Source organism: Chlamydotis macqueenii, chromosome 29 (assembly GCF_036417535.1).
Source record: "Chlamydotis macqueenii isolate bChlMac1 chromosome 29, bChlMac1.mat, whole genome shotgun sequence".
NCBI lineage: Eukaryota > Metazoa > Chordata > Aves > Otidiformes > Otididae > Chlamydotis > Chlamydotis macqueenii.
The window spans coordinates 2,858,265-2,877,086 of record NC_141584.1 but is presented as its reverse complement, the minus strand read 5'-3'; positions in this window follow the sequence as shown (position 1 = coordinate 2,877,086).

Sequence of the window (18,822 nt, the reverse complement as noted above, 5' to 3'; positions counted from 1 at the left end):
ACAGGGCTTCAACGTTTACCACCAGCTGCACCTGGGCGCCCACTGAAATAAAATCCCGAAAAATCACGAACGTCGGACGATTCCTCCCACACCGAAAGTGCCAGCAACTCAAGCTCTTGCTGCTACTCACCGGACTTTGGCAGTGCATCTACAGCACCACAGACATCGGGCTTCTGCGCTTTCCCTGAACAACAGGGCTTCGACATTTACCACCAGCTGCACCTGGGCGCCCAGTGAAAAAAATAAACGAAAAATCATGAACATCGGACGATTGCTCCCACACCGAAAGTGCCAGCCAGTCAAGCTCTTGCTGCTACTCACCGCCCATTGGCAGGGCATCTACAGCACCACAGACATCGGGCTTCTGCGCTTTCCCTGAACAACAGGGCTTCGACGTTTACCACCAGCTGAACCTGGGCGCCCACTGAAAAAAATAAACTAAAAATCACGAACATCGGACGATTGCTCCCACACCGAAAGTGCCAGACAGTCAAGCTCTTGCTGCTCCTCACCGGCCATTGGCAACTCATCTACAGCACCACAGACATCGGGGCTCCGGGCTTTCCCTGACCAACAGGGCTTCGACTTTTACCACCAGCTGAACCTGGGCGCCCACTGAAAGTAAAACCCCGAAAAATCACGAACGTCCGACGATTCCTCCCACACCCAAAGGGCCAGCCAGTCAAGCTCTTGCTGCTCCTCACCGGCCATTCCCAGCGCATCTACAGCACCACAGACATCGGGGCTCCGGGCTTTCCCTGACCAACAGGGCTTCGACGTTTACCACCAGCTGCACCTGGGCGCCCACTGAAATAAAACCCCGAAAAATCACGAACGTCGGACGATTCCTCCCACACCGAAAGTGCCAGCAACTCAAGCTCTTGCTGCTACTCACCAGACTTTGGCAGTGCATCTACAGCACCACAGACATCGGGGTTCTGCGCTTTCCCTGAACAACAGGGCTTCAACGTTTACCACCAGCTGAACCTGGGCGCCCACGGAAAAAAATAAACGAAAAATCATGAACATCGGACGATTGCTCCCACACCGAAAGTGCCAGCCTGTCAAGCTCTTGCTGCTCCTCACCGGACATTCCCAGCGCATCTACAGCACCACAGACATCGGGGCTCCGGGCGTTCCCTGACCAGCAGGGCTTTGACGTTTACCACCAGCTGCACCTCGGTGCCCACTGAAAAAAACCCCGAAAAATCACGAACGTCGGACTATTGCTCCCACACTGAAAGTGCCAGCCAGTCAAGCTCTTGCTGCTCCTCACCGGCCATTGGCAGCGCATCTACAGCACCACAGACATCGCGGCTCTGGGCTTTCCCTGACCAACAGGCCTTCGACATTTACCACCAGCTGCACCTACTTGGGCACTGAAAAAAAACCCTGAAAAATCAAAAACATCGGACAATTGATCCCACACCGAAAGTGCCAGCCAGTCAAGCTCTTGCAGTTCCTCACCGGCCACTAGCAGCGCATCTACAGCACCACAGACATCGGAGCTCCGGGCTTTCCCTGACCAACAGGGCTTCGACGTTTACCACTTGCTGCAGCTGGGCTCCCACTGAAAAGAACCCCGAAAAATCACGAACGTCGGACGATTGCTCCCACACCCAAAGTGCCAGCCAGCCAAGCTCTTGCTGCTACTCACCGCACATTGGCAGCGCATCTACAGCACCACAGACATCGGGGCTCCGAGCTTTCCCTGACCAACAGGGCTTCGACATTTACCACCAGCTGCACCTGGGCGCCCACTGAAAAAAAACCCCGAAAAATCACGAACGTCGGACGATTGCTCCCACACCAAAAGTGCCAGCCTGTCAAGCTATTGCTGCTCCTCACCGCCCATTCCCAGCGCATCTACAGCACCACAGACATCGGGGCTCCGGGCTTTCCCTGACCAACAGGGCTTCGACGTTTACCACTCGCTGAACCTGGGCTCCCACTGAAAAGAACCCCGAAAAATCACGAACGTCGGACGATTGCTCCCACACCAAAAGTGCCAGACAGTGAAGCTCTAGCTGCTGAACACGGGCCATTCCCAGCGCATCTACAGCACCACAGACATCGTGGCTCCGGGCTTTCCCTGACCAACAGGGCTTCGACATTTACCACCAGCTGGACCTGGGTGCCCACTGAAATAAAACCCCCAAAAATCACGAACGTCCGACGATTGCTCCCACACCGAAAGTGCCAGCCAGTCAAGCTCTTGCTGCTCCTCACCGGACTTTGGCAGCGCATCTACAGCACCACAAATATCGGGGCTCCGAGCTTTCCCTGACCAACAGGGCTTCGACATTTACCACCAGCTGCACCTGGGCGCCCACTGAAAAAAAACCCCGAAAAATCACGAACATCGGACGATTGCTCCCACACCGAAAGTGCCAGCCAGTCAAGCTCTTGCTGCTCCTCACCGGCCATTCCCAGCACATCTACAGCACCACAGACATCGGGGTTCTGCGCTTTCCCTGACCAACAGGGCTTTGACGTTTACCACTTGCTGAACCTGGGCTCCCACTGAAATAAAACCCCGAAAAATCACGAACATCGGACGATTGCTCCCACACCAAAAGTGCCAGCCAGTCAAGCTCTTGCTGCTCCTCACCGGACATTGGCAGTGCATCTACAGCACCACAGACATCGGGGCTCCGGGCTTTCCCTGACCAACAGGACTTCGACGTTTACCACCAGCTAAACCTGGGCGCCCAGTGAATAAAAATCCCCAAAAATCACAAACGTCCGACGATTGCTCCCACACTGAAAGTGCCAGCAACTCAAGCTCTTGCTGCTCCTCCCCGGCCATTGGCAGTGCATCTACAGCACCACAGACATCGGGGTTCTGCGCTTTCCCTGACCAACAGGGCTTCGACGTTTACCACCAGCTGAACCTGGGCGCCCGCTGAAAAAAATAAAAGAAAAATCACGAACATCGGACGATTGCTCCCACACCAAAAGTGCCAGCAAGTCAAGCTCTTGCTGCTCCTCACCGCCCATTCCCAGCGCATCTACAGCACCACAGACATCGGGGCTCCGGGGTTTCCCTGACGAACAGGGCTTCGACATTTACCATCAGCTGCACCTGGGCGCCCAGTGAAAAAAATAAACGAAATATGACGAACATCAGACGATTGCTCCCACACCAAAAGTGCCAGCCAGTCAAGCTGTTGCTGCTCCTCCCCGGCCATTGGCAGCGCATCTACAGCACCACAGATATCGGGGCTCCGGGCTTTCCCTGACCAACAGGGCTTCGACATTTACCACCAACTGCACCTGGGCGCCCACTGAAAAAAATAAACGAAAAATCATGAACATCGGACGATTGCTCCCACAACGAAAGTGCCAGCCAGTCAAGCTCTTGCTGCTCCTCACCGGACATTCCCAGCGCATCTACAGCACCACAGACATCGGGGCTCCGGGCGTTCCCTGACCAGCAGGGCTTTGACGTTTACCACCAGCTGCACCTCGGTGCCCACTGAAAAAAACCCCGAAAAATCACGAACGTCGGACTATTGCTCCCACACTGAAAGTGCCAGCCAGTCAAGCTCTTGCTGCTCCTCACCGGCCATTGGCAGCGCATCTACAGCACCACAGACATCGCGGCTCTGGGCTTTCCCTGACCAACAGGCCTTCGACATTTACCACCAGCTGCACCTACTTGGGCACTGAAAAAAAACCCTGAAAAATCAAAAACATCGGACAATTGATCCCACACCGAAAGTGCCAGCCAGTCAAGCTCTTGCAGTTCCTCACCGGCCACTAGCAGCGCATCTACAGCACCACAGACATCGGAGCTCCGGGCTTTCCCTGACCAACAGGGCTTCGACGTTTACCACTTGCTGCAGCTGGGCTCCCACTGAAAAGAACCCCGAAAAATCACGAACGTCGGACGATTGCTCCCACACCCAAAGTGCCAGCCAGCCAAGCTCTTGCTGCTACTCACCGCACATTGGCAGCGCATCTACAGCACCACAGACATCGGGGCTCCGAGCTTTCCCTGACCAACAGGGCTTCGACATTTACCACCAGCTGCACCTGGGCGCCCACTGAAAAAAAACCCCGAAAAATCACGAACGTCGGACGATTGCTCCCACACCAAAAGTGCCAGCCTGTCAAGCTATTGCTGCTCCTCACCGCCCATTCCCAGCGCATCTACAGCACCACAGACATCGGGGCTCCGGGCTTTCCCTGACCAACAGGGCTTCGACGTTTACCACTCGCTGAACCTGGGCTCCCACTGAAAAGAACCCCGAAAAATCACGAACGTCGGACGATTGCTCCCACACCAAAAGTGCCAGACAGTGAAGCTCTAGCTGCTGAACACGGGCCATTCCCAGCGCATCTACAGCACCACAGACATCGTGGCTCCGGGCTTTCCCTGACCAACAGGGCTTCGACATTTACCACCAGCTGGACCTGGGTGCCCACTGAAATAAAACCCCCAAAAATCACGAACGTCCGACGATTGCTCCCACACCGAAAGTGCCAGCCAGTCAAGCTCTTGCTGCTCCTCACCGGACTTTGGCAGCGCATCTACAGCACCACAAATATCGGGGCTCCGAGCTTTCCCTGACCAACAGGGCTTCGACATTTACCACCAGCTGCACCTGGGCGCCCACTGAAAAAAAACCCCGAAAAATCACGAACATCGGACGATTGCTCCCACACCGAAAGTGCCAGCCAGTCAAGCTCTTGCTGCTCCTCACCGGCCATTCCCAGCACATCTACAGCACCACAGACATCGGGGTTCTGCGCTTTCCCTGACCAACAGGGCTTTGACGTTTACCACTTGCTGAACCTGGGCTCCCACTGAAATAAAACCCCGAAAAATCACGAACATCGGACGATTGCTCCCACACCAAAAGTGCCAGCCAGTCAAGCTCTTGCTGCTCCTCACCGGACATTGGCAGTGCATCTACAGCACCACAGACATCGGGGCTCCGGGCTTTCCCTGACCAACAGGACTTCGACGTTTACCACCAGCTAAACCTGGGCGCCCAGTGAATAAAAATCCCCAAAAATCACAAACGTCCGACGATTGCTCCCACACTGAAAGTGCCAGCAACTCAAGCTCTTGCTGCTCCTCCCCGGCCATTGGCAGTGCATCTACAGCACCACAGACATCGGGGTTCTGCGCTTTCCCTGACCAACAGGGCTTCGACGTTTACCACCAGCTGAACCTGGGCGCCCGCTGAAAAAAATAAAAGAAAAATCACGAACATCGGACGATTGCTCCCACACCAAAAGTGCCAGCAAGTCAAGCTCTTGCTGCTCCTCACCGCCCATTCCCAGCGCATCTACAGCACCACAGACATCGGGGCTCCGGGGTTTCCCTGACGAACAGGGCTTCGACATTTACCATCAGCTGCACCTGGGCGCCCAGTGAAAAAAATAAACGAAATATGACGAACATCAGACGATTGCTCCCACACCAAAAGTGCCAGCCAGTCAAGCTGTTGCTGCTCCTCCCCGGCCATTGGCAGCGCATCTACAGCACCACAGATATCGGGGCTCCGGGCTTTCCCTGACCAACAGGGCTTCGACATTTACCACCAACTGCACCTGGGCGCCCACTGAAAAAAATAAACGAAAAATCATGAACATCGGACGATTGCTCCCACAACGAAAGTGCCAGCCAGTCAAGCTCTTGCTGCTCCTCACCGGACATTCCCAGCGCATCTACAGCACCACAGACATCGGGGCTCCGGACTTTCCCTGACCAACAGGGCTTCGACGTTTACCACCAGCTGCACCTGGGCGCCCACTGAAAAAAATAAACGAAAAATCACGAACGTCGCACGATTGCTCCCACACCGAAAGTGCCAGCCAGTCAAGCTCTTGCTGCTCCTCACCGGCCATTCCCAGCGCATCTACAGCACCACAGACATCGCGGCTCTGGGCTTTCCCTGACGAACCGGGCTTCGACATTTACCACCAGCTGCACCTGGGTGCCCCCTGAAAAAAAAAACCCAGAAATCACGAACGTCGGACGATTCCTGCCACACCTTAAATGCCAGCCTGTCAAGCTCTTGCTGCTCCTCACCGGCCATTCCCAGCGCATCTACAGCACCACAGACATCGGGGCTCTGGGCTTTCCCTGACCAACAGGCCTTCGATGTTTACCACCTGCTGAACCTGGGCGCCCAGTCAATAAAAATCCCCAAAAATCACAAACGTCCGACGATTGCTCCCACACTGAAAGTGCCAGCAACTCAAGCTCTTGCTGCTGCTCACCGCCCATTCCCAGCGCATCTACAGCACCACAGACATCGGGGCTCCGGGCTTTCCCTGACCAACAGGGCTTCGACATTTACCACCAGCTGCACCTGGTTGGCCACTGAAAAAAAACCCTGAAAAATGACGAACGTCGGACGATTGCTCCCACACCAAAAGTGCCAGCCAGTCAAGCTCTTGCTGCTCCTCACCGGACAGTGGCAGTGCATCTACAGCACCACAGACATCGGGGCTCCGGGCTTTCCCTGACCAACAGGGCTTCGACATTTACCACTCGCTGAACCTGGGCTCCCACTGAAAAGAACCCCGAAAAATCACGAACGTCGGACGATTGCTCCCACACCAAAAGTGCCAGACAGTCAAGCTCTAGCTGCTGAACACTGGCCATTCCCAGCGCATCTACAGCACCACAGACATCGGGGCTCCGGGCTTTCCCTGACCAACAGGTCTTAGAAGTTTACCACCAGCTGAACCTGGGCGCCCACTGAAATAAAACCCCGAAAAATCACGAACGTCCGACGATTGCTCCCACACCCAAAGTGCCAGCCAGTCAAGCTCTTGCTGTTCCTCACCGGCCATTGGCAGCGCATCTACAGCACCACAGATATTGGGGCTCCGAGCTTTCCCTGACCAACAGGGCTTCAACGTTTACCACCAGCTGCACCTGGGCGCCCACTGAAATAAAACCCCGAAAAATCACGAACGTCGGACGATTCCTCCAACACGGAAAGTGCCAGCAACTCAAGCTCTTGCTGCTACTCACCGGACTTTGGCAGTGCATCTACAGCACCACAGACATCGGGGCTCCGGGCTTTCCCTGACCAACAGGGCTTCGACGTTTACCACCAGCTGCACCTGGTTACCCACTGAAAAAAAACCCTGAAAAATCACGAACGTCGGACGATTGCTCCCACACCGAAAGTGCCAGCCAGCCAAGCTCTTGCTGCTACTCACCGCCCATTGGCAGCGCATCTATAGCACCATAGACATCGGGGCTCCGAGCTTTCCCTGACCAACAGGGCTTCGACATTTACCACCAGCTGCACCTGGGCGCCCACTGAAAAAAAACCCCAAAAAATCACGAACGTCGGACGATTGCTCCCAATCCAAAAGTGCCAGCCTGTCAAGCTCTTGCTGCTCCTCACCGCCCATTCCCAGCGCATCTACAGCACCACAGACATCGGGGCTGCGGGCTTTCCCTGACCAACAGGGCTTAGAAGTTTACCACCAGCTGAACCTGGGCGCCCACTGAAAGTAAAACCCCAAAGAATCACGAACGTCGGACGATTGCTCCCACACCGAAAGTGCCAGCAACTCAAGCTCCTGCTGCTCCTCACCGGCCATTCCCAGCGCATCTACAGCACCACAGACATCGGGGCTCCGGGCTTTCCCTGACCAACAGGGCTTCGACATTTACCACCAGCTGCACCTGGGTGCCCACTGAAATAAAACCCCCAAAAATCACGACTGTCGGACGATTGCTCCCACACCGAAAGTGCCAGCCAGTCAAGCTCTTGCTGCTCCTCACCGGCCATTGGCAGCGCATCTACAGCACCACAGACATCGGGGTTCTGCGCTTTCCCTGACCAACAGGGCTTCGACGTTTACCACCAGCTGAACCTGGGCGCCCGCTGAAAAAAATAAAAGAAAAATCACGAACATCGGACGATTGCTCCCACACCAAAAGTGCCAGCAAGTCAAGCTCTTGCTGCTCCTCACCGCCCATTCCCACCGCATCTACAGCACCACAGACATCGGGGCTCCGGGCTTTCCCTGACCAACAGGGCTTCGACATTTACCATCAGCTGCACCTGGGCGCCCACTGAAAAAAATAAACGAAATATGACGAACATCAGACGATTGCTCCCACACCGAAAGTGCCAGCCAGTCAAGCTCTTGCTGCTCCTCACCGGCCATTGAAGGCGCATCTACAGCACCACAGACATCGGGGCTCCGGGCGTTCCCTGACCAACAGGGCTTCGACGTTTACCACCAGCTGCACCTCGGTGCCCACTGAAAAAAACCCCGAAAAATCACAAACGTCGGACTATTGCTCCCACACTGAAAGTGCCAGCATGTCAAGCTCTTGCTGCTACTCACCGGCCATTGGCAGCGCATCTACAGCACCACAGACATCGGGGTTCTGCGCTTTCCCTGACCAACAGGGCTTCAACGTTTACCACCAGCTGAACCTGGGCGCCAAGTGAATAAAAATCCCAAAAAATCACAAACGTCCGACGATTGCTCCCACACTGAAAGTGCCAGCAACTCAAGCTCTTGCTGCTCCTCACTGCCCATTCCCAGCGCATCTACAGCACCACAGACATCGGGGCTCCAGGCTTTCCCTGACCAACAGGGCTTCAACGTTTACCACCAGCTGCACCTGTGCGCCCACTGAAATAAAACCCCGAAAAATCACGAACGTCGGACGATTCCTCCCACAACGAAAGTGCCAGCCAGTCAAGCCCTTGCTGCTCCTCACCGGACATTCCCAGCGCATCTACAGCACCACAGACATCGGGGCTCCGGGCGTTCCCTGACCAACAGGGCTTCAACGTTTACCACCAGCTGCACCTGTGCGCCCACTGAAATAAAACCCCGAATAATCACAAACATCGGACTATTGCTCCCACACCAAAAGTGCCAGACAGTCAACCTCTTGCTGCTCCTCACCGGACAGTGGCAGCGCATCTACAGCACCACAAATATCGGGGCTCCGAGCTTTCCCTGACCAACAGGGCTTCGATGTTTACCACCAGCTGCACCTGGGCGCCCACTGAAATAAAACCCTGAAAAATCACGAACGTCGGACGATTCCTCCCACACCGAAAGTGCCAGCAACTCAAGCTCTTGCTGCTCCTCACCGGACTTTGGCAGTGCATCTACAGCACCACAGACATCGGGGTTCTACGCTTTCCCTTACCAACAGGGCTTCGACATTTACCATCAGCTGCACCTGGGCGCCCACTGAAAAAAATAAACGAAAAATCATGAACATCGGACGATTGCTCCCACACCGAAAGTGCCAGCCAGTCAAGCTCTTGCTGCTCCTCACCGGCCATTCCCAGCGCATCTACAGCACCACAGACATCGGGGCTCCGGGCGTTCCCTGACCAACAGGGCTTCGACGTTTACCACCAGCTGCACCTGCGTGCCCACTGAAAAAAACCCCGAAAAATCACAAACGTCGGACTATTGCTCCCACACTGAAAGTGCCAGCCAGTCAAGCTCTTGCTGCTCCTCACCGGCCATTGGCAGAGCATCTACAGCACCACAGACATCGGGGTTCTGCGCTTTCCCTGACCAACAGGGCTTCGACGTTTACCACCAGCTGAACCTGGGCGCCCACTGAAAAAAATAAAAGAAAAATCACGAACATCTAACAATTGCTCCCACACCAAAAGTGCCAGCCAGTCAAGCTCTTGCTGCTCCTCACCGCCCATTCCCAGCGCATCTACAGCACCACAGACATCGGGGCTCTGGGCTTTCCCTGACCAACAGGGCTTCGACGTTTACCACTCGCTGCACCTGGGCTCCCACTGAAAAGAACCCCGAAAAATAACGAACGTCGGACGATTGCACCCACACCGAAAGTGCCAGCAACACAAGCTCTTGCTGCTACTCACCGCCCATTGGCAGGGCATCTACAGCACCACAGACATCGGGGCTCCGAGCTTTCCCTGACCAACAGGGCTTCAACGTTTACCACCAGCTGCTCCTGGGCGCCCACTGAAATAAAACCCCGAAAAATCACGAACGTCAGACGATTGCTCCCACTACGAAAGTGCCAGCCAGTCAAGCTCTTGCTGCTCCTCCCCGGCCACTCCCAGTGCATCTACAGCACCACAGACATCGGGGCTCCGAGCGTTCCCTGACCAACAGGGCTTCAACGTTTACCACCAGCTGCACCTGGGCGCCCACTGAAAAAAACCCCAAAAATCACGAACGTCGGACGATTGCTCCCACACCGAAAGTGCCAGCATGTCAGCCTCTTGCTGCTCCGCACCGACCATTGGCAGCGTATCTACAGCACCACAGACATCGGGGCTCCGGGCTTTCCCTGACCAACAGGGCTTCAACATTTACCACCAGCTGCACCTGGTCGCCCACTGAAATAAAACTTCGAAAAATCACGAACGTCGGACGATTGCTCCCACAACGAAAGTGCCAGCAACTCAAGCTCTTGCTGCTACTCACCAGACTTTGGCAGTGCATCTACAGCACCACAGACATTGGGGTTCTGCGCTTTCCCTGACCAACAGGGCTTCGACGTTAACCACCAGCTGAACCTGGGCACCCACTGAAAAAAATAAACTAAAAATCACGAACATCGGACGATTGCTCCCACACCGAAAGTGCCAGAAAGTCAAGCTCTTGCTGCTCCTCACCGGCCATTGGCAGCTCATCTACAGCATCACAGATATCCGGGCTCCGGGCTTTCCGTGACCAACAGGGCTTCGACGTTTACCACCAGCTGAACCTGGGCGCCCACTGAAAGTAAAACCCCGAAAAATCACGAACATCGGACGATTGCTCCCACACCGAAAGTGCCAGCAACACAAGCTCTTGCTGCTCCTCACCGCCCATTCCCAGCGCATCTACAGCACCACAGACATCGGGGCTCTGGGCTTTCCCTGACGAACAGGGCTTCGACGTTTACCACCAGCGGAACCTGGGCGCCCACTGAAAAAAAACCCCGAAAAATCACGAACGTCGGACGATTGCTCCCACACCGAAAGTCCCAGCCAGTCAAGCTCTTGCTGCTCCTCACCGGCCATTCCCAGCGCATCTACAGCACCACAGACATCGCGGCTCCGGGCTTTCCCTGACCAACAGGGCTTCGACGTTTACCACCAGCTGCACCTGGTTACCCACTGAAAAAAAACCCTGAAAAATCAAAAACGTCGGACGATTGCTCCCACACTGAAAGTGTGGGCAACTCAAGCTCTTGCTGCTCCTCACCGGCCATTGGCAGCGCATCTACAGCACCACAGACATCGGGGCTCTGGGCTTTCCCTGACCAACAGGGCTTCGACGTTTACCACCAGCTGAACCTGGGAGCCCAGTGAAATAAAACCCCGAAAAATCACGAACGTCGGACGATTCCTCCCACACCGAAAGTGCCAGCAACTCAAGCTCTTGCTGCTACTCACCGGACTTTGGCAGTGCATCTACAGCACCACAGACATCGGGGTTCTACGCTTTCCCTGACTAACAGGGCTTCGACATTTACCATCTGCTGCACCTGGGCGCCCACTGAAAAAAATAAACGAAAAATCATGAACATCGGACGATTGCTCCCACACCGAAAGTGCCAGCAACTCAAGCTCTTGCTGCTCCTCACCGGACTTTGGCAGTGCATCTACAGCACCACAGACATCGGGGTTCTACGCTTTCCCTGACCAACAGGGCTTCGACATTTACCATCAGCTGCACCTGGGCGCCCACTGAAAAAAATAAACGAAAAATCATGAACATCGGACGATTGCTCCCACACCGAAAGTGCCAGCCAGTCAAGCTCTTGCTGCTCCTCACCGGCCATTCCCAGCGCATCTACAGCACCACAGACATCGGGGCTCCGGGCGTTCCCTGACCAACAGGGCTTCGACGTTTACCACCAGCTGCACCTGCGTGCCCACTGAAAAAAACCCCGAAAAATCACAAACGTCGGACTATTGATCCCACACTGAAAGTGCCAGCCAGTCAAGCTCTTGCTGCTCCTCACCGGCCATTGGCAGAGCATCTACAGCACCACAGACATCGGGGTTCTGCGCTTTCCCTGACCAACAGGGCTTCGACGTTTACCACCAGCTGAACCTGGGCGCCCGCTGAAAAAAATAAAAGAAAAATCACGAACATCTAACAATTGCTCCCACACCAAAAGTGCCAGCCAGTCAAGCTCTTGCTGCTCCTCACCGCCCATTCCCAGCGCATCTACAGCACCACAGACATCGGGGCTCTGGGCTTTCCCTGACCAACAGGGCTTCGACGTTTACCACTCGCTGCACCTGGGCTCCCACTGAAAAGAACCCCGAAAAATCACGAACGTCGGACGATTGCACCCACACCGAAAGTGCCAGCAACACAAGCTCTTGCTGCTACTCACCGCCCATTGGCAGGGCATCTACAGCACCACAGACATCGGGGCTCCGAGCTTTCCCTGACCAACAGGGCTTCAACGTTTACCACCAGCTGCTCCTGGGCGCCCACTGAAATAAAACCCCGAAAAATCACGAACGTCAGACGATTGCTCCCACAACGAAAGTGCCAGCCAGTCAAGCTCTTGCTGCTCCTCCCCGGCCACTCCCAGTGCATCTACAGCACCACAGACATCGGGGCTCCGAGCGTTCCCTGACCAACAGGGCTTCAACGTTTACCACCAGCTGCACCTGGGCGCCCACTGAAAAAAACCCCAAAAATCACGAACGTCGGACGATTGCTCCCACACCGAAAGTGCCAGCATGTCAGCCTCTTGCTGCTCCGCACCGACCATTGGCAGCGTATCTACAGCACCACAGACATCGGGGCTCCGGGCTTTCCCTGACCAACAGGGCTTCGACATTTACCACCAGCTGCACCTGGGCGCCCACTGAAATAAAACTCCGAAAAATCACGAACGTCGGACGATTGCTCCCACAACGAAAGTGCCAGCAACTCAAGCTCTTGCTGCTACTCACCAGACTTTGGCAGTGCATCTACAGCACCACAGACATTGGGGTTCTGCGCTTTCCCTGACCAACAGGGCTTCGACGTTAACCACCAGCTGAACCTGGGCACCCACTGAAAAAAATAAACTAAAAATCACGAACATCGGACGATTGCTCCCACACCGAAAGTGCCAGAAAGTCAAGCTCTTGCTGCTCCTCACCGGCCATTGGCAGCTCATCTACAGCATCACAGATATCCGGGCTCCGGGCTTTCCGTGACCAACAGGGCTTCGACGTTTACCACCAGCTGAACCTGGGCGCCCACTGAAAGTAAAACCCCGAAAAATCACGAACATCGGACGATTGCTCCCACACCGAAAGTGCCAGCAACACAAGCTCTTGCTGCTCCTCACCGCCCATTCCCAGCGCATCTACAGCACCACAGACATCGGGGCTCTGGGCTTTCCCTGACGAACAGGGCTTCGACGTTTACCACCAGCGGAACCTGGGCGCCCACTGAAAAAAAACCCCGAAAAATCACGAACGTCGGACGATTGCTCCCACACCGAAAGTCCCAGCCAGTCAAGCTCTTGCTGCTCCTCACCGGCCATTCCCAGCGCATCTACAGCACCACAGACATCGCGGCTCCGGGCTTTCCCTGACCAACAGGGCTTCGACGTTTACCACCAGCTGCACCTGGTTACCCACTGAAAAAAAACCCTGAAAAATCAAAAACGTCGGACGATTGCTCCCACACTGAAAGTGTGGGCAACTCAAGCTCTTGCTGCTCCTCACCGGCCATTGGCAGCGCATCTACAGCACCACAGACATCGGGGCTCTGGGCTTTCCCTGACCAACAGGGCTTCGACGTTTACCACCAGCTGAACCTGGGAGCCCAGTGAAATAAAACCCCGAAAAATCACGAACGTCGGACGATTCCTCCCACACCGAAAGTGCCAGCAACTCAAGCTCTTGCTGCTACTCACCGGACTTTGGCAGTGCATCTACAGCACCACAGACATCGGGGTTCTACGCTTTCCCTGACTAACAGGGCTTCGACATTTACCATCTGCTGCACCTGGGCGCCAACTGAAAAAAATAAACGAAAAATCATGAACATCGGACGATTGCTCCCACACCGAAAGTGCCAGCAACTCAAGCTCTTGCTGCTCCTCACTGGACTTTGGCAGTGCATCTACAGCACCACAGACATCGGGGTTCTACGCTTTCCCTGACCAACAGGGCTTCGACATTTACCATCAGCTGCACCTGGGCGCCCACTGAAAAAAATAAACGAAAAATCATGAACATCGGACGATTGCTCCCACACCGAAAGTGCCAGCCAGTCAAGCTCTTGCTGCTCCTCACCGGCCATTCCCAGCGCATCTACAGCACCACAGACATCGGGGCTCCGGGCGTTCCCTGACCAACAGGGCTTCGACGTTTACCACCAGCTGCACCTGCGTGCCCACTGAAAAAAACCCCGAAAAATCACAAACGTCGGACTATTGCTCCCACACTGAAAGTGCCAGCCAGTCAAGCTCTTGCTGCTCCTCACCGGCCATTGGCAGAGCATCTACAGCACCACAGACATCGGGGTTCTGCGCTTTCCCTGAACAACAGGGCTTCGACGTTTACCACCAGCTGAACCTGGGCGCCCGCTGAAAAAAATAAAAGAAAAATCACGAACATCTAACAATTGCTCCCACACCAAAAGTGCCAGCCAGTCAAGCTCTTGCTGCTCCTCACCGCCCATTCCCAGCGCATCTACAGCACCACAGACATCGGGGCTCTGGGCTTTCCCTGACCAACAGGGCTTCGACGTTTACCACTCGCTGCACCTGGGCTCCCACTGAAAAGAACCCCGAAAAATCACGAACGTCGGACGATTGCACCCACACCGAAAGTGCCAGCAACACAAGCTCTTGCTGCTACTCACCGCCCATTGGCAGGGCATCTACAGCACCACAGACATCGGGGCTCCGAGCTTTCCCTGACCAACAGGGCTTCAACGTTTACCACCAGCTGCTCCTGGGCGCCCACTGAAATAAAACCCCGAAAAATCACGAACGTCAGACGATTGCTCCCACAACGAAAGTGCCAGCCAGTCAAGCTCTTGCTGCTCCTCCCCGGCCACTCCCAGTGCATCTACAGCACCACAGACATCGGGGCTCCGAGCGTTCCCTGACCAACAGGGCTTCAACGTTTACCACCAGCTGCACCTGGGCGCCCACTGAAAAAAACCCCAAAAATCACGAACGTCGGACGATTGCTCCCACACCGAAAGTGCCAGCATGTCAGCCTCTTGCTGCTCCGCACCGACCATTGGCAGCGTATCTACAGCACCACAGACATCGGGGCTCCGGGCTTTCCCTGACCAACAGGGCTTCGACATTTACCACCAGCTGCACCTGGGCACCCACTGAAATAAAACTCCGAAAAATCACGAACGTCGGACGATTGCTCCCACAACGAAAGTGCCAGCAACTCAAGCTCTTGCTGCTACTCACCAGACTTTGGCAGTGCATCTACAGCACCACAGACATTGGGGTTCTGCGCTTTCCCTGACCAACAGGGCTTCGACGTTAACCACCAGCTGAACCTGGGCACCCACTGAAAAAAATAAACTAAAAATCACGAACATCGGACGATTGCTCCCACACCGAAAGTGCCAGAAAGTCAAGCTCTTGCTGCTCCTCACCGGCCATTGGCAGCTCATCTACAGCATCACAGATATCCGGGCTCCGGGCTTTCCGTGACCAACAGGGCTTCGACGTTTACCACCAGCTGAACCTGGGCGCCCACTGAAAGTAAAACCCCGAAAAATCACGAACATCGGACGATTGCTCCCACACCGAAAGTGCCAGCAACACAAGCTCTTGCTGCTCCTCACCGCCCATTCCCAGCGCATCTACAGCACCACAGACATCGGGGCTCTGGGCTTTCCCTGACCAACAGGGCTTCGACGTTTACCACCAGCGGAACCTGGGCGCCCACTGAAAAAAAACCCCGAAAAATCACGAACGTCGGACGATTGCTCCCACACCGAAAGTCCCAGCCAGTCAAGCTCTTGCTGCTCCTCACCGGCCATTCCCAGCGCATCTACAGCACCACAGACATCGCGGCTCCGGGCTTTCCCTGACCAACAGGGCTTCGACGTTTACCACCAGCTGCACCTGGTTACCCACTGAAAAAAAACCCTGAAAAATCAAAAACGTCGGACGATTGCTCCCACACTGAAAGTGTGGGCAACTCAAGCTCTTGCTGCTCCTCACCGGCCATTGGCAGCGCATCTACAGCACCACAGACATCGGGGCTCTGGGCTTTCCCTGACCAACAGGGCTTCGACGTTTACCACCAGCTGAACCTGGGAGCCCAGTGAAATAAAACCCCGAAAAATCACGAACGTCGGACGATTCCTCCCACACCGAAAGTGCCAGCAACTCAAGCTCTTGCTGCTACTCACCGGACTTTGGCAGTGCATCTACAGCACCACAGACATCGGGGTTCTACGCTTTCCCTGACCAACAGGGCTTCGACATTTACCATCAGCTGCACCTGGGCGCCCACTGAAAAAAATAAACGAAAAATCATGAACATCGGACGATTGCTCCCACACCGAAAGTGCCAGCCAGTCAAGCTCTTGCTGCTCCTCACCGGCCATTCCCAGCGCATCTACAGCACCACAGACATCGGGGCTCCGGGCGTTCCCTGACCAACAGGGCTTCGACGTTTACCACCAGCTGCACCTGCGTGCCCACTGAAAAAAACCCCGAAAAATCACAAACGTCGGACTATTGCTCCCACACTGAAAGTGCCAGCCAGTCAAGCTCTTGCTGCTCCTCACCGGCCATTAGCAGAGCATCTACAGCACCACAGACATCGGGGTTCTGCGCTTTCCCTGACCAACAGGGCTTCGACGTTTACCACCAGCTGAACCTGGGCGCCCGCTGAAAAAAATAAAAGAAAAATCACGAACATCTAACAATTGCTCCCACACCAAAAGTGCCAGCCAGTCAAGCTCTTGCTGCTCCTCACCGCCCATTCCCAGCGCATCTACAGCACCACAGACATCGGGGCTCTGGGCTTTCCCTGACCAACAGGGCTTCGACGTTTACCACTCGCTGCACCTGGGCTCCCACTGAAAAGAACCCCGAAAAATCACGAACGTCGGACGATTGCACCCACACCGAAAGTGCCAGCAACACAAGCTCTTGCTGCTACTCACCGCCCATTGGCAGGGCATCTACAGCACCACAGACATCGGGGCTCCGAGCTTTCCCTGACCAACAGGGCTTCAACGTTTACCACCAGCTGCTCCTGTGCGCCCACTGAAATAAAACCCCGAAAAATCACGAACGTCAGACGATTGCTCCCACAACGAAAGTGCCAGCCAGTCAAGCTCTTGCTGCTCCTCCCCGGCCACTCCCAGTGCATCTACAGCACCACAGACATCGGGGCTCCGAGCTTTCCCTGACCAACAGGGCTTCAACGTTTACCACCAGCTGCACCTGGGCGCCCACTGAAAAAAACCCCAAAAATCACGAACGTCGGACGATTGCTCCCACACCGAAAGTGCCAGCATGTCAGCCTCTTGCTGCTCCGCACCGACCATTGGCAGCGTATCTACAGCACCACAGACATCGGGGCTCCGGGCTTTCCCTGACCAACAGGGCTTCGACATTTACCACCAGCTGCACCTGGGCGCCCACTGAAATAAAACTCCGAAAAATCACGAACGTCGGACGATTGCTCCCACACCGAAAGTGCCAGCAACTCAAGCTCTTGCTGCTACTCACCAGACTTTGGCAGTGCATCTACAGCACCACAGACATTGGGGTTCTGCGCTTTCCCTGACCAACAGGGCTTCGACGTTAACCACCAGCTGAACCTGGGCACCCACTGAAAAAAATAAACTAAAAATCACGAACATCGGACGATTGCTCCCACACCGAAAGTGCCAGAAAGTCAAGCTCTTGCTGCTCCTCACCGGCCATTGGCAGCTCATCTACAGCATCACAGATATCCGGGCTCCGGGCTTTCCGTGACCAACAGGGCTTCGACGTTTACCACCAGCTGAACCTGGGCGCCCACTGAAAGTAAAACCCCGAAAAATCACGAACATCGGACGATTGCTCCCACACCGAAAGTGCCAGCAACACAAGCTCTTGCTGCTCCTCACCGCCCATTCCCAGCGCATCTACAGCACCACAGACATCGGGGCTCTGGGCTTTCCCTGACGAACAGGGCTTCGACGTTTACCACCAGCTGAACCTGGGCGCCCACTGAAAAAAAACCCCGAAAAATCACGAACGTCGGACGATTGCTCCCACACCGAAAGTCCCAGCCAGTCAAGCTCTTGCTGCTCCTCACCGGCCATTCCCAGCGCATCTACAGCACCACAGACATCGCGGCTCCGGGCTTTCCCTGACCAACAGGGCTTCGACGTTTACCACCAGCTGCACCTGGTTACCCACTGAAAAAAAACCCTGAAAAATCAAAAACGTCGGACGATTGCTCCCACACTGAAAGTGTGGGCAACTCAAGCTCTTGCTGCTCCTCACCGGCCATTGGAAGCGCATCTACAGCACCACAGACATCGGGGCTCTGGGCTTTCCCTGACCAACAGGGCTTCGACGTTTACCACCAGCTGAACCTGGGAGCCCAGTGAAATAAAACCCCGAAAAATCACGAACGTCGGACGATTCCTCCCACACCGAAAGTGCCAGCAACTCAAGCTCTTGCTGCTACTCACCGGACTTTGGCAGTGCATCTACAGCACCACAGACATCGGGGTTCTACGCTTTCCCTGACTAACAGGGCTTCGACATTTACCATCTGCTGCACCTGGGCGCCCACTGAAAAAAATAAACGAAAAATCATGAACATCGGACGATTGCTCCCACACCGAAAGTGCCAGCCAGTCAAGCTCTTGCTG